The sequence below is a fragment of the Trichomycterus rosablanca genome, chromosome 4 (assembly GCF_030014385.1).
Source record: "Trichomycterus rosablanca isolate fTriRos1 chromosome 4, fTriRos1.hap1, whole genome shotgun sequence".
Classification (NCBI taxonomy): Eukaryota; Metazoa; Chordata; class Actinopteri; order Siluriformes; family Trichomycteridae; genus Trichomycterus; species Trichomycterus rosablanca.
Genome location: NC_085991.1, coordinates 43,600,497 through 43,611,733, shown reverse-complemented (window position 1 = coordinate 43,611,733; position 11,237 = coordinate 43,600,497). Strand labels below are relative to the sequence as shown.

At 34.3% G+C, this 11,237-nt stretch overlaps 1 pseudogene; it reads left to right on the top strand.

The window, feature by feature from the left end:
* The first annotated feature begins 950 nt into the window (after nt 1-950).
* LOC134311722 (INO80 complex subunit B-like) overlaps nt 951-11,237 on the top strand; it is a 40,600-nt pseudogene continuing 30,313 nt past the window's right edge.

Here is an 11,237-nt window from a genome sequence, read left to right as displayed (position 1 = left end):
TAATGGGGTGGTTTGGGAGGTCTGGCACGGATTAATTCTATTTACATGATTTCTTATGGGAAAAAATAGGTTTAACTAATGAACATTTGGACTTAAGAACAGCTCTTCAGAACCAATTACTTTCGTAAGTCAAGGGTCCACTGTATTTATATTTCACTGGTTTGTGAAATGTGTGTAGTGCTTTGTGAAGGATTATGGGTAATGTGTTCTAAAATCTGTTAATGTGTGGGGGCAGGGTAATGTTCTATCTACCACATTTGGTCAGTTTGGTTGTTTTACTGTTGGTGGCAGATTTGTACAGACGTTACAGTATTTAATTAATTATATCCAGGACAGCTTAACTTAATAGTTAAAGTCAGATGTTCTTTTTAATGTTGACTACAGGTTGTAGAAGACATTAGCATACAGCAATCAAAACGTACTGTATAGAACTCCACAGAGCAATATTACAGTCATAAACAAAATACTAGTTTTACAAATGCTACAAATCAAGGGGATAAAGATAAAAACACGATTTCCAATAATAACGGTGGGCTTAGTTACATGTCATGTTACACAGCAAATTGATTAAGATACACAATTTACATAATCTTACTAATATAATCTGTTAGTTTGAAATAACTAAATCAACCTTAGGTTACCGTTTATATAGGTTGAAACGCAATGCTAACACAAGCTTAAATAAATACAATAATAATAACAATAAAAGCAGCGTGCTTGTCGGTAATAGCTGTATTTTGTAACAAATGTAGGAATCTGTTAAAAGCTAAATTATTAGTTTGATAAAAGTAATTTACATAGTTTCTGGACAGGTTTCATTTGGTTAGCTCGCTTGCTTGCATTAAATAAACCACTTCTAGACTGTTTATTTAATGCAAGCAAGCAAGTCATATTAAGTAGAAATGGTTCCAGTGTGGATAAAGTGAGTGTTCATACTGATCAGATCTACAATGGGGAAAAGAAAGGACATGGTTCACCCCAGATATCTACTGTAATAGTTTAACTTAAATAGATCTAATGCATTACTCTCAATGAAAGCCACACATATTCTTGTCCAGTCTCTTGTCATTTCAAGGCTGAATTACTGCAACTCCCTCCACGTGGGTCTTTCTATGTACACCATCAGACCTCTGCAGCTGATTCATCAAGCAGCTCTCTGTCTGGTTTTCAGTACATGCCTAAAAAGCCAACAGTAGAACAGCCCGACTTACCTTAGTAAACTTATCAAACCACTCATACCCTTTCCAGCCACAATTCTGGTTTGTTTTGATCCAGCAAACAAAACTAGAGGAGGATCATCAAGGATCTTCTGTATATTAATATCTGACCCTAGAAAATAACTCACCGCTACTTTTGGAGCTGTAGAAAAATAATCAATGAGTTTCTTAAGGTTTTTTACAAATCAAAACAAACTGAGCTGGTTCCAAGCGACTGAGGAGGTTGTGAATGTGCAGGCTCTTTTATACTCATCTCCGCCTATTATTTTGTTACAATTTAACCATGATTTTAATTCATTCAATTTAAATCATTTAATTCTTATCACCATTATTTCTGTTCTAAATATGTTAAACATATTTATAATACAGTTATTTCTAAATGAATACTTTGTTGTTGTTGTTATTTTGGTGACCTTAACTTTCACAATGCCCAGTGACATTTACATTCCTTACTTATTTACACCATATTCATCAAAGATTCTGATTAAAAATAGGGTCATAATTTTGCATGGGTATGTCAGGCAGTCATGAAATAAGTGTAACAATAACAGAACTTCATTCTGTTATGTCATTAACTTGTACGTACAGTGCATGCATTAAACAGACCTAGTCCACCATTAACAGGCCTGTGAAAAGTCCTGTTGTTATACAGGGGATGATGACAAAAATGAGGACTACAGCCTGCACAAAAAGAAGCACAAAAAACACAAGAAACATAAGAAAAAGCACCACCGGCATGATGACTCCTCACAAGAGACTCCTCCGAGACTGTGGAGTCAGGCTCGAGCATGTCTTCACTAAAACCTCCACAGCTAAAGCTGAAAGTCAAATTAGGAGAACATACCATGGGCACCAAGAGGTGAGAAGTAATATGAAATTCCAAAAGTGGATCAAAACCACAAAAGTTAAAAGCTTTGATGTCCTATATAACACCAACTTTATTAAGACAGCATATTGTTTTATTTGCTCTGGTTTAGTGTTCCTACCTTTACTGTGGTACCAGATGCTGTGCGCACGGTGTCTCCACTGATTGTGGACAGCGATGATGATGACTCCTCCGATGATGATGAAGATAAGGACGATGACGACGATGATGATGAACCATCAGAGGGAGTTCTTATTGAGCAGTACTGCGCCTGGCTTGGTGCGTTTTACTGTTACTTTGAAAGGTGAGCAAAAATCTCAGGTCTCTACCTAGTCATACCTAACACTTGTCCCCTTCTTAAGGGGACATGTAGTAGCCACGGGTTCACACAGGGATCAGTATTGCATATTAAGAGAAAATTATCCCCCTCTTTTCTTATATTTTGTATATTGAGTGAGCCCTACTGTTTGATCCCCCATCCTGCATTACCCCCACTCCCTGTATCCTACACACACACCCAATCCTGTCTATCCACACCTAATTGTGTCATAAAGCCCAAAACCCTTTAGTTCACCCTTGTCCTATATCTCCTGTATCACCCACCATAAAACCAACACCCTTTCAGTAACCCCCTTGATCACCCTTCTTTGATCCTGCATTACCCAAACCAACAACCTTCCAGTACCCCCCGATCACCCCTTTTTATCTTCTTTTTGATCCTTGTGAATCCTCCCCTCATTTCTAGTGTATATAAAGTCTCCCCAGGATATGCCTAGTCAGATTTTCTGTCGGTCTTCCAAGCTGTGCCCATACGTCTGTATGTGTCAATAAACTACTCTACTCCTAAAGACCCGGAAGTCTCCTGGCTCCTGAATATTGCTGAATTTCTAACAGTTGGTGCCGTGACCCGGATGGCTAACTGAAACCTACTCGGTGAGTAAACGCCGAACCTAAGAGAAATTTTGGCTAAAAAGTTAAAAGGAGTCAGTACAGGTTATCCTCTTTGACAAGGGGAAGATTTTAATGCATTGTGTTACTGGTGGTAACTGTAAGCCTCCTTGTAAAAGGGTAAATTGTAACTAATTGTAACTGGTATTTTCTCTGAAAGAAAGGAAGTTTAATTGTTACTGCATTTGAAAGTAATTTGCTGTTTGAGAATTCTGTTGATTACTGTTATGGTAGTCAGTTTTTTTTTGGTGTTTGAGAATTCTGTTGATTACTGTTATGGTAGTCAGTTTTTTTTTGGTGTTTGAGAATTCTGTTGATTAATGTTATGGTAGTCAGTTTTTTTTTGGTGTTTGAGAATTCTGTTGATTACTGTTATGGTAGTCTGGTTTTTTTTTGCTGTTTGAGAATTCTGTTGATTACTGTTATGGTAGTCTGGGTTTTTTTTTGCTGTTTGAGAATTCTGTTGATTACTGTTATGGTAGTCTGGTTTTTTTTTGCTGTTTGAGAATTCTGTTGATTACTGTTATGGTAGTCTGTTTTTTTTTTTTGCTGTTTGAGAATTCTGTTGATTACTGTTATGGTAGTCTGGTTTTTTTTTGCTGTTTGAGAATTCTGTTGATTACTGTTATGGTAGTCTGGTTTTTTTTTGCTGTTTGAGAATTCTGTTGATTACGGTTATGGTAGTCTGTTTTTTTTGCTGTTTGAGAATTCTGTTGATTACTGTTATGGTAGTCAGTTTTTTTTTGGTGTTTGAGAATTCTGTTGATTACTGTTATGGTAGTCAGTTTTTTTTTGGTGTTTGAGAATTCTGTTGATTAATATTATGGTAGTCAGTTTTTTTTTGGTGTTTGAGAATTCTGTTGATTACTGTTATGGTAGTCTGGTTTTTTTTTGCTGTTTGAGAATTCTGTTGATTACTGTTATGGTAGTCTGGTTTTTTTTTGCTGTTTGAGAATTCTGTTGATTACTGTTATGGTAGTCTGGTTTTTTTTGCTGTTTGAGAATTCTGTTGATTACTGTTATGGTAGTCTGGTTTTTTTTGCTGTTTGAGAATTCTGTTGATTACGGTTATGGTAGTCTGTTTTTTTTCTGTTTGAGAATTCTGTTGATTACTGTAATGGTAGTCTGTTTTTTTTTTGATGTTTGAGAATTCTGTTGATTACTGTTATGGTAGTCAGTTTTTTTTTCTGTTTGAGAATTCTGTTGATTACTGTTATGGTAGTCAGTTTTTTTTTCTGTTTGAGAATTCTCTTGATTACTGTTATGGTAGTCAGTTTTTTTTTCTGTTTGAGAATTCTGTTGATTACTGTTATGGTAGTCTGTTTTTTTTTCTGTTTGAGAATTCTGTTGATTACTGTTATGGTAGTCTGTTTTTTTTTGCTGTTTGAGAATTCTGTTGATTACTGTTATGGTAGTCAGTTTTTTTTTCTGTTTGAGAATTCTGTTGATTACTGTTATGGTAGTCTGGTTTTTTTTTTGGTGTTTGAGAATTCTGTTGATTACTGTTATGGTAGTTATGGAGCTCAAACGCTGCCATAAGTATTTGAATCTGAATTTTATACATTTGAAATATTTCAATCTGAATTTTATACATTTGAAATATTTCAATCTGAATTTTATACATTTGAAATATTTCAATCTGAATTTTATACATTTGAAATATTTAATGGCGTAATTTATAAATTTGATATTTAACAATGCTTTTTTTGTGATTTGAACTTGTGAGGTGGTGAAATTTGCTGTTGAAAAAATTTCATTTCAAAATTACAACTTGCAATTTTCTGATTTTAAAAATTCAGATAAAAAAAATTCAGATCTCTCAGATTCAAATCTCAGAAATACGAATTCAAGCTTGAAGTGAAACATCTGGGTATCCCAGGAAAAGTAAACTTTCCAGAGCGATCGAACGCAGCATTTAACCAATCACAGCGCTGCCTCACCTGCGTTCATGTCTGTGGAGGAGAAATGAATCCCAATGAGGTAAGTGCATCCAAAGTGTCAACCTCAACTGACCAGATGAGTCGAACCAGGTGTGTTAGTTAAATGAGGTAAAGACTGAACTCTGAAGTGCTATACGGCACACCAGGAAAGAAGTTTCACAACATTTCTGAACTCCCTGTTTTAATATGTGCAAGCAACGGAATATCCATGCCTTCCTAAACTCAGACCAGCTCATGCCAAGCAAAACTCTTAGCTAACCACTACCAACAAGCTAGCTAACGCTAACTAACCTTACCCCGCGCGTTATCACGCCACCAGCGTTACATAATGCAAAATATAAAACTTGCCGTAAAGCACGTTGAGTATTTACCAGAACTATAAATAATTAGCTGACTGTGTGGATCTGAAAAACTTTGGATGCACTTTGCTCATTGGGATTCATTTCTCCTCCACAGACATGAACGCAGGTGAGGCAGCGCTGTGATTGGTTAAATGCTGCGTTCGATCGCTCTGGAAAGTTTACTTTTCCTGGGAAACCCGGATGTTTCACCTCAAGCTTGAATTCGGATTTCTGAGATTTGAATCTGAGAGATCTGAATTCTTTTTATCTGAATTTTTAAAATCTGAAAATTGCAAGTTGTAATTTTGAAATGAAAATTTTTCAACAGCAAATTTCACCACCTCACAAGTTCAAATCACAAAAAAAGCATTGTTAAAATTCAAATTTATAAATTACGCCATTAAATATTTCAAATTTATAAATTCAGATTGAAATATTTCAAATTTATAAATTACGCCATTAAATATTTCAAATTTATAAAATTCAGATTCAGATACTTATGGCAGCGTTTGAGCTCCATAGGTAGTCAGTTTTTTTTTCTGTTTGAGAATTCTGTTGATTACTGTTATGGTAGTCAGTTTTTTTTTCTGTTTGAGAATTCTGTTGATTACTGTTATGGTAGTCAGTTTTTTTTTCTGTTTGAGAATTCTGTTGATTACTGTTATGGTAGTCTGGTTTTTTTTTGTGGTGTTTGAGAATTCTGTTGATTACTGTTATGGTAGTCAGTTTTTTTTTCTGTTTGAGAATTCTGTTGATTACTGTTATGGTAGTCTGGTTTTTTTGTGGTGTTTGAGAATTCTGTTGATTACTGTTATGGTAGTCTGGTTTTTTTGTGGTGTTTGAGAATGCTGTTGATTACTGTTATGGTAGTCAGTTTTTTTTTCTGTTTGAGAATTCTGTTGATTACTGTTATGGTAGTCTGGTTTTTTTGTGGTGTTTGAGAATTCTGTTGATTACTGTTATGGTAGTCTGGTTTTTTTTGTGGTGTTTGAGAATTCTGTTGATTACTGTTATGGTAGTCAGTTTTTTTTTCTGTTTGAGAATTCTGTTGATTACTGTTATGGTAGTCTGGTTTTTTTGTGGTGTTTGAGAATTCTGTTGATTACTGTTATGGTAGTCTGGTTTTTTTGTGGTGTTTGAGAATTCTGTTGATTACTGTTATGGGGGCCAGTGATAGCTCAGTGGTTAAGGTACTGGACTAGTAAACAGAAGGTTGCCGGTTCAAGCCCCGCCACCACCAAGTTGCCACTGTTGGGTCCCTGAGCAAGGCCCTTAACCCTCAATTGCTCATTGTGTTCAGATCATTGTGTAAGTCGCTTTGGATAAAAGCGTCTGCTAAATGCTGAAAATGTAAATGTAAAATGTAGTCAGTTTTTTTTTCTATTTGAGAATTCTGTTGATTACTGTTATGGTAGTCTGGTTTTTTTTTTTTGCTGTTTGAGAATTCTGTTGATTAATGTTATGGTAGTCTGTTTTTTTTTTGCTGTTTGAGAATTCTGTTGATTACTGTTATGGTAGTCTGTTTTTTTTTTTGCTGTTTGTGAATTCTGTTGATTACTGTTATGGTAGTCAGTTTTTTTTTCTGTTTGAGAATTCTGTTGATTACTGTTATGGTAGTCTGTTTTTTTTTGCTGTTTGAGAATTCTGTTGATTACTGTTATGGTAGTCTGTTTTTTTGCTGTTTGAGAATTCTGTTGATTACTGTTATGGTAGTCTGTTTTTTTCCTGTTAGAGAATTCTGTTGATTACTGTTATGGTAGTCAGTTTTTTTGCTGTTTAAAAATTCTGTTGATTACTGTTATGGTAGTCAGTTTTTTTGCTGTTTGAGAATTCTGTTGATTACTGTAATGGTAGTCTGTTTTTTTTTTGCTGTTTGAGAATTCTGTTGATTACTGTTATGGTAGTCTGGTTTTTTTTTTGGTGTTTGAGAATTCTGTTGATTACTGTTATGGTAGTCAGTTTTTTTGCTGTTTGAGAATTCTGTTGATTACTGTAATGGTAGTCTGTTTTTTTTTTGCTGTTTGAGAATTCTGTTGATTACTGTTATGGTAGTCTGGTTTTTTTTTTGGTGTTTGAGAATTCTGTTGATTACTGTTATGGTAGTCAGTTTTTTTTTCTGTTTGAGAATTCTGTTGATTACTGTTATGGTAGTCAGTTTTTTTTTCTGTTTGAGAATTCTGTTGATTACTGTTATGGTAGTCTGTTTTTTTGCTGTTTGAGAATTCTGTTGATTACTGTTATGGTAGACTGTTTTTTTTTCTGTTTGAGAATTCTGTTGATTACTGTCATGGTAGTCTGTTTCTTTTGCTGTTTGAGAATTCTGTTGATTACTGTTATGGTAGTCAGTTTTTTTTGCTGTTTGAGAATTCTGTTGATTACTGTTATGGTAGTCTGGTTTTTTTTGTTGTTTGAAAATTCTGTTGATTACTGTTATGGTAGTCTGTTTTTTTTTTTGCTGTTTGAGAATTCTGTTGATTACTGTTATGGTAGTCAGTTTTTTTTTTTGCTGTTTGAGAATTCTGTTGATTACTGTTATGGTAGTCAGTTTTTTTTTGCTGTTTGAGAATTCTGTTGATTACTGTTATGGTAGTCTGTTTTTTTTTGCTGTTAGAGAATTCTGTTGATTACTGTTATGGTAGTCTGGTTTTTTTTGCTGTTTGAGAATTCTGTTGATTACTGTTATGGTAGTCTGGTTTTTTTTTGCTGTTTGAGAATTCTGTTGAGTACTGTTATGGTAGTCTGTTTTTTTTTTTGCTGTTTGAGAATTCTGTTGATTACTGTTATGGTAGTCAGTTTTTTTTGCTGTTTGAGAATTCTGTTGAGTACTGTTATGGTAGTCTGGTTTTTTTTTGCTGTTTGAGAATTCTGTTGATTACTGTTATGGTAGTCTGGTTTTTTTTTGCTGTTTGAGAATTCTGTTGAGTACTGTTATGGTAGTCTGTTTTTTTTTTTGCTGTTTGAGAATTCTGTTGATTACTGTTATGGTAGTCAGTTTTTTTTGCTGTTTGAGAATTCTGTTGAGTACTGTTATGGTAGTCTGGTTTTTTTTTTGCTGTTTGAGAATTCTGTTGATTACTGTTATGGTAGTCAGTTTTTTTTGCTGTTTGAGAATTCTGTTGATTACTGTTATGGTAGTCAGTTTTTTTTGCTGTTTGAGAATTCTGTTGATTACTGTTATGGTAGTCTGGTTTTTTTTTGCTGTTTGAGAATTCTGTTGATTACTGTTATGGTAGTCAGTTTTTTTTTGCTGTTTGAGAATTCTGTTGATTACTGTTATGGTAGTCAGTTTTTTTTGCTGTTTGAGAATTCTGTTGATTACGGTTATGGTAGTCAGTTTTTTTTGCTGTTTGAGAATTCTGTTGATTACTGTTATGGTAGTCTGGTTTTTTTTTGCTGTTTGAGAATTCTGTTGATTACTGTTATGGTAGTCTGGTTTTTTTTGTGGTGTTTGAGAATTCTGTTGATTACTGTTATGGTAGTCAGTTTTTTTGCTGTTTGAGAATTCTGTTGATTACTGTAATGGTAGTCTGTTTTTTTTTTGCTGTTTGAGAATTCTGTTGATTACTGTTATGGTAGTCTGTTTTTTTGCTGTTTGAGAATTCTGTTGATTACTGTTATGGTAGACTGTTTTTTTTTCTGTTTGAGAATTCTGTTGATTACTGTCATGGTAGTCTGTTTCTTTTGCTGTTTGAGAATTCTGTTGATTACTGTTATGGTAGTCAGTTTTTTTTGCTGTTTGAGAATTCTGTTGATTACTGTTATGGTAGTCTGGTTTTTTTTGTTGTTTGAAAATTCTGTTGATTACTGTTATGGTAGTCTGTTTTTTTTTTTGCTGTTTGAGAATTCTGTTGATTACTGTTATGGTAGTCAGTTTTTTTTTTTGCTGTTTGAGAATTCTGTTGATTACTGTTATGGTAGTCAGTTTTTTTTTGCTGTTTGAGAATTCTGTTGATTACTGTTATGGTAGTCTGTTTTTTTTTGCTGTTAGAGAATTCTGTTGATTACTGTTATGGTAGTCTGGTTTTTTTTGCTGTTTGAGAATTCTGTTGATTACTGTTATGGTAGTCTGGTTTTTTTTTGCTGTTTGAGAATTCTGTTGATTACTGTTATGGTAGTCTGTTTTTTTTTTTGCTGTTTGAGAATTCTGTTGATTACTGTTATGGTAGTCAGTTTTTTTTGCTGTTTGAGAATTCTGTTGAGTACTGTTATGGTAGTCTGGTTTTTTTTTGCTGTTTGAGAATTCTGTTGATTACTGTTATGGTAGTCAGTTTTTTTTGCTGTTTGAGAATTCTGTTGATTACTGTTATGGTAGTCAGTTTTTTTTGCTGTTTGAGAATTCTGTTGATTACTGTTATGGTAGTCTGGTTTTTTTTTGCTGTTTGAGAATTCTGTTGATTACTGTTATGGTAGTCAGTTTTTTTTGCTGTTTGAGAATTCTGTTGATTACTGTTATGGTAGTCAGTTTTTTTTGCTGTTTGAGAATTCTGTTGATTACGGTTATGGTAGTCAGTTTTTTTTGCTGTTTGAGAATTCTGTTGATTACTGTTATGGTAGTCTGGTTTTTTTTTGCTGTTTGAGAATTCTGTTGATTACTGTTATGGTAGTCAGTTTTTTTTTCTGTTTGAGAATTCTGTTGATTACTGTTATGGTAGTCTGGTTTTTTTTTTGCTGTTTGAGAATTCTGTTGATTACTGTTATGGTAGTCAGTTTTTTTTGCTGTTTGAGAATTCTGTTGATTACTGTTATGGTAGTCTGGTTTTTTTTTGCTGTTTGAGAATTCTGTTGATTACTGTTATGGTAGTCTGGTTTTTTTTGCTGTTTGAGAATTCTGTTGATTACTGTTATGGTAGTCTGGTTTTTTTTTGCTGTTTGAGAATTCTGTTGATTACTGTTATGGTAGTCAGTTTTTTTTTTGCTGTTTGAGAATTCTGTTGATTACTGTTATGGTAGTCATTTTTTTTTTTGCTGTTTGAGAATTCTGTTGATTACTGTTATGGTAGTCTGTTTTTTTTGCTGTTAGAGAATTCTGTTGATTACTGTTATGGTAGTCTGTTTTTTTTGCTGTTAAAGAATTCTGTTGATTACTGTTATGGTAGTCTGTTTTTTTTGCTGTTTGAGAATTCTGTTGATTACTGTTATGGTAGTCAGTTTTTTTGCTGTTAGAGAATTCTTTTGATTACTGTTATGGTAGTCAGTTTATTTGCTGTTAGAGAATTCTGTTGATTACTGTTATGGTAGTCAGTTTTTTTGCTGTTTGAGAATTCTGTTGATTACTGTTATGGTAGTCTGTTTTTTTTGCTGTTAGAGAATTCTGTTGATTACTGTTATGGTAGTCAGTTTTTTTGCTGTTAGAGAATTCTTTTGATTACTGTTATGGTAGTCAGTTTATTTGCTGTTAGAGAATTCTGTTGATTACTGTTATGGTAGTCAGTTTATTTGCTGTTAGAGAATTCTGTTGATTACTGTTATGGTAGTCAGTTTATTTGCTGTTAGAGAATTCTGTTGATTACTGTTATGGTAGTGTTAGGATGAATCTTTTGTCGAGAGGTCCTGAAGAAAGCAGTCGGGAAGTCCAGAAAGTACTCTTTAAAACACTTTATTAAGTGTAAAAATGATCTGTGAATATATGCCAGAGCTAGGCCGATCGGCGCTCTTTTCTCCTGCAGTCTAGAAAACACAACCACCAAAGCAAGAGTTCCCGTTTCTGTCCGCGCCGTCCTTTTTAAACTAGTCTAGGCTCCTCCTCCGCTGCTGCTGTTGGAGCCAATGAAATGTGCTAAAAAGCTCAGGGCTCCGCCCCCCCCCCTTTCGGTAGGAGTCAGGGAGGGAGCATGCGCAGCGCCATTTTGAACAATAGACCATGCTGCGGCCATGCGGCATGCATGTCGTAAAACTTGGAAAGTGCCGTAAAACTTCCCATATTGAA